The following is a 6,000-nucleotide window of genomic DNA, read 5'->3' on the forward strand; positions in this document are numbered from 1 at the left end:
CCCATAGGGTGGAGACAGTCATGTCAGAAGTGTAGTTTTCAGCAAAATAATGATTTAAAGTGGTATCTAATTCTGTTTTGGAGGGAAGGTGTTGGAGAAGGAACGTATTTAGGCACCAGCTATAGGGTCTGCGGTAAGGGGTGCCTAGGTCCAGTGTTAGCAGTATAGGGGCATGGTCTGACCATAATATTGGTAGTATTTGCGCTGTGAGGTTCCGCCTTAGGGTGGGGTGGTTGACAAAAAAAGTAGTCTATATGGGTATGTGTGCGATGGGGGGCTGAGTAAAATGTGTACTGTTGGTCACATGGAGGGAGGACCCGCCAGGCATCAAAAAGGGCATAGCGTCTAGTTAGCTGTCGGAACAGCCTTGAATTTCTGATAGTTCGAGCCGAGGATGATCTGGGGTCCACCACATGGCGATCTGAGGTTTCTGAGTGGGTCAGGTTGAAGTCCCCCCCATTATCAGTATGCCATGTTCCTGCTTAGAGAGACGGGCACACACCTTGGTCAAGAACCTGTTCTGTTGGACGTTTGGGGTGTAAATCACACAGAAGGTGACTTCCTGTGATTGCCATCTACCCCAAAGGATAATAAAATGGCCTTGGGGATCACTGTAATGGTCAGAGAAAGTAAAGGGGGGCCCCTGCTTTATAAGTATGGCAACCCCTGCTTTCTTATGTGACCCCGAGGAGTTGTAGATCTGGGAGTAGTATTTGGAAGCAAACGCAAAGGAGCCCCCTTTGCCAAAATGAGTTTCCTGGACCATAATAACATCTGCCCCCGACTGTCAACGCTATTGCCGCGTATTGCCGGGGGTTTTCACCTTTTCTCGGCCACTAGCGGGGGGTAAAAGCGCCCCGCTAGTGGCCAAAATGCGCCGCTAATCCGGCGGTAAAACGTTGCTAAACATAGCGCCATTTTACCGCCCACGCTATGGGCGGTGTGGTGTGAAAGGGGTCTTAAGGACAGGATCTTAGCCATGGGAATAGATATAGGGGAGGGGGGAGATACTCATCTGCTGAAGCTGTTGTTCCGGCGCCAAAGGTCGGGAGCGGGCACCCCACAAGAGGACCTCCAGGCAGGGTTCGGAGTCTTTCCGTGAAGCCACACAATGACAGTGGTGTAAGAAGATAGTAGGAGAGCTAGAGAAAAAATAAGTCATTAGTTCAAGGAAACAATAGTTACATAGTGCACACATTAGCACACAACCTTTGGAGGCCAATGGGCCTAGGTCAACAGGGCTTCCCATGTGCTCCCCCAACCCAGGACCCAATGGGAGAGTCAGGGGGCACAGGGGAATAGGGATGGCCTTGCGGTTAGCCCAGCGGTCGGTTCACGGCGAATTTAGCGTGTTTGCGATTCGCCAAACCGGCAGACTTCTGGAGCTGTTCGCGCGGTGGACATATGCGTTTACATTTTGAAAGAACTTTGACCCATGATGACACATCCATCATGGGGTACAGGACAGCCAATTGAGACATTTCAGCACATGGATAATTGGACATGCCCCCTACCTTATAAATAGGCCTGATCTGGCGGCCATTTTACATTCTGTCTTTTGTCAGTGTAGGGAGAGGTTGCAGGGACAGTCAGTTTAATCACTAGCTATTAATTTTAGGTCCACAAAAGTCCTTTTAAGGACTGGTATAGGTGTACAGTATATAGGGTTCTGGTGCACTGCTGCTGACTGCTGTGCTGCTGATTGCTGAGTGCACTGCTGACTGATTCTGCAGCTGTCTTTTGTCAGTGTAGGGACAGGACGCTGTGTGGAGCAGGAACAGTCAGTTTAATCACTAGCTATTAATATTAGGTACACAAAAGTCCTTTTAAGGACTGGTATAGGTGTACAGTATATAGGGTTCTGGTGCACTGCTGCTGACTGCTGTGCTGCTGATTGCTGAGTGCACTGCTGACCGATTCTGCAGCTGTCTTTAGACAGTGTAGGGACAGGATGCTGTGTGGAGCAGGGACAGTCAGTTTAATCACTATTACTATTAGGTTCACAAAGGTCCTTTTAAGGACTGGTATAGGTGTACAGTATATAGGGTTGTACACATATAACATACTTTCTTTCAAATATAGAAAGCCTATTATACTTCACTGCTGAGCTGAGTGCTGACGGATTCTGCAGCTGTCTTTTATCAGTGTAGGGACTGAGGGACAGTCTGCAAATCACTAGCTACTAGGTCCACAAAGGTCCTTTTAAGGACTGGTATAGGTGTACAGTATATAGGGTTGTACACGTATAATATACTTTCTTTCAAATATACAGTGCCTTGCGAAAGTATTCGGCCCCCTTGAACTTTTCAACCTTTTGTCACATTTCAGGCTTCAAACATAAAGATATAAAATTTTTATTTTTTGTGAAGAATCACCAAGTGGGACACAATTGTGAAGTGGAACGAAATCTATTGGATTTTTTTAACTTTTTAAACTAATAAAAAGAATGAAAAGTGGGGCGTGCAAAATTATTCGGCCCCCTTGCTTACTTTGTAGAGCCACTTTTTGCTGCGATTACAGCTGCATCCATCTTCCCCTCAATTTTAACCATCTTCCCTGTCCCTGCTGAAGAAAAGCAGCCCCAAACCATGATGCTGCCACCACCATGTTTGACATTGGGGATGGTGTGTTGAGGGTGATGAGCTGTGTTGCTTTCACGCCAAACATATCGTTTTGCATTGTGGGCAAAAAGTTCGATTTTGGTTTCATCTGACCAGAGCACCTTCTTCCACATGTTTGGTGTGTCTCCCAGGTGGCTTGTGGCAAACTTTAGACGAGACTTTTTATGGATATCTTTGAGAAATGGCTTTCTTCTTGCCACTCTTCCATAAAGGCCAGATTTGTGCAGTGGACGACTGATTGTTGTCCTATGGACAGACTCTCCCACCTGAGCTGTAGTTCTCTGCAGTTCATCCAGAGTGATCATGGGCCTCTTGGCTGCATCTCTGATCAGTCTTCTCCTTGTCTGAGCTGAAAGTTTAGAGGGACGGCCAGGTCATGGTAGATTTGCAGTGGTCTGATACTCCTTCCATTTCAAAATGATCGCTTGCACAGTGCTCCTTGGGATGTTTAAAGCTTGGGAAATCTTTTTGTATCCAAATCCGGCTTTAAACTTCTCCACAACAGTATTACGGACCTGCCTGGTGTGTTCCTTGGTCTTCATGATGCTCTCTGCACTTTCAACAGAACCCTGAGACTATCACAGAGGAGGTACATTTATACAGAGACTTGATTACACACAGGTGGATTCTATTTATCACCATCAGTCATTTAGGACAACATTGGATCATTCAGAGATCCTCGCTGAACTTCTGGAGTGAGTTTGCTGCACTGAAAGTAAAGGGGCCGAATAATTTTGCACGCACCACTTTTCAGTTTTTTATTTGCTAAAAAAGTTTAAATTATCCAATAGATTTCGTTCCCCTTCACAATTGTGTCCCACTTGTTGGTGATTCTTCACAAAAAATTAAAATTTTATAACTTTATGTTTGAAGCCTGAAATGTGGCAAAAGGTTGAAAAGTTCAAGGGGGCCGAATACTTTCGCAAGGCACTGTAGAAAGCCTATTATACTTGACTGCTGAGGTGAGTGCTGACCGATACTGCATTAGTCTTTTATTAGTGAAGGGACTGAGGGACAGTCTGCAAATCACTAGCTACTAGGTCCACAAAGGTCCTTTTAAGGACTGGTATAGTATATACGATATAAGGTTCCAGGACACCAGGACACCACGGTGAATCCACTCAGAAAACAGAAAACAAGTGCCTGTCACCGAGAAGTGAGTATGCTTACCAGATGGAAGCTTAATCAAAGCCTTGTATGCAAATCATCTGTGTCCTTCTCCTTATAGCTTGCGCTCAAAGATCAGCTAACCCCAATGAATGGCAGCGTTCACATAAACATATCTCTCGTTCAGCGGTCCAAAATAATGCTAATAATAAACAGTGGCTCCAAAGAGAAGAGGAAACCCACATAGTATAACACCGTTTGGATAATTTATTTTAAAACATGAATATTACACTTATAAAGAGAATAAATTATCCAAACGGTGTTATACTATGTGGGTTTCCTCTTCTCTTTGGCTGCCATTCATTGGGGTTAGCTGATCTTTGAGCGCAAGCTATAAGGAGAAGGACACAGATGATTTGCATACAAGGCTTTGATTAAGCTTCCATCTGGTAAGCATACTCACTTCTCGGTGACAGGCACTTGTTTGCTGTTTTCTGAGTGGATTCACCGTGGTGTCCTGGAAAGAATTGCGACAGAGGACTTCTTTATGAACTTTGTTTGCTCCTTCCTCTTAAGTTGATGAATTATAATTTATGTTATTTCACTCACTTATTTTGTATGTAATGTGATCTATAATAATCCATTTATTTATTATATTATATTTTTTATTTGTTTTTGCAGGCAGTATATATGGGTTTTTGGCGCAGCTTTTGAAATTTTCCTAGTGTATTTGAGTGTGTGTATCCCACTTAGAGCTGCGGCCTTTTTTTTAGGTTATTTTGTGTTTTGTTTTTACTCGAGCGTGGTTTATTTTCCTATACTCACCTAGGGACGACCGCCTTAAGAAGGCACATGAGCTGCCATCACCGAGCCCAGTGGGAGCAACGGAACCCACAAAGCCACACTCCAGGCTCTCACCGTCCAGCCTCGTCTTCTACTTCTTCTTCTCCTCTCTCCTCACAATTGTTCTCCACTCCACCTTCCATCATGCCGTCCTCACGTTTTTCTGCAAAAAGGCAGGCTTCTGTGGGCCAAATGTTTGAGCCTAAAAAAAAATGATGAAGCCGGATAACCCTCTTGCCCAACGCTTGACGGCTGGCTTGTCAGAACTGATAGCCCGCCAACTACTGCCATATAAACTGGTGGACTTGGAGGCTATTCTAAAATTTGTGGCCATTGGAACACCACAATGGAAGGTCCCAGGAAGGAAGTATTTCTCACAGAAGGGCATCCCAGAGCTATATGGCCATGTTCAGCGGCAAGTGAATGTATCTCTGGCACACAGTGTCGGTGCCAAGATACATCTGACCACAGACACGTGGTCTAGCAAACATGGGCAGGGAAGGTATATAACTTTTACTGCCAACTGGGTGAACCTTCTGACGGCCGTCAAGCATGTAACCTGTGGCACCCGTGTAGATTTGGTTTTACCGCTACAGATTGCATGCAGGCCTGCCTCTTCTTCTCCTCCTCCTACTCCATCCTCCTCCCTCTCCTCCTTGGCTGACTCCTCCTTTTCCGCTGCTAGCGTCTCTTCCACTGCGCCACCCAAGATCCCCAGAACCTATTTGACATGCCAGGTAAGACATTGCTATGCTGTGCTGCGTCTGTTGTGCATGGAAGCCAAGAGCCACACTGGCCCTGCACTCCTTTCAGCTTTGCGTTCACAGGCAGATCAGTGGCTAGCACCGCTCAATTTGACAGTTGGTGTGTGACAACGGTGCCAATCTGCTTAGCGCATTGAAACAGGGCAAAATTACACACATGCCATGAATGGCAGACGTCTTAAACTTGGTCGTGCAGCGATTCGTTGTCCAATACCCTGGGGTCCAGGACATCTTGTGGCAGGCAAGAAAAATCTCGGCCCATTTCAGAAGATCTTACACGGCCATGGCTCACCTTGCTGACATTCAGCGGTGACACAATCTGCTGGTCAGACGTCTTATTTGCGATTGCCCGACGCGATGGAACTCAACCTTCTATATGCTTTATAGGCTGTTCTAGCAGAAATGTGCAGTTAACGACTACCTGTACGAACTCTGCGGCAGAACAGGTTCTGGGGAGCTTGGTTTTTTTTCACCTAGCCAGTGGCTGCTCATGCACCACGCATGCAGACTTCTGCGGCCATTTGATGAGATCACCAAACTGGTCAGTCGCAGCCATGGCGCCATCAGTGACATGATACCTTATGCCTTCTTTATGGAGCGTGCATTGTGTCGTGTCATTGATCAAGCTGTGGAGGAGCAGGAGCAGGAAGATGAGGAAATCGCAA

Source organism: Lithobates pipiens, unplaced genomic scaffold (genome assembly GCF_037356315.1).
Source record: "Lithobates pipiens isolate NorthernLeopardFrog02 unplaced genomic scaffold, aLitPip1_a1.2 Scaffold_13, whole genome shotgun sequence".
NCBI lineage: Eukaryota > Metazoa > Chordata > Amphibia > Anura > Ranidae > Lithobates > Lithobates pipiens.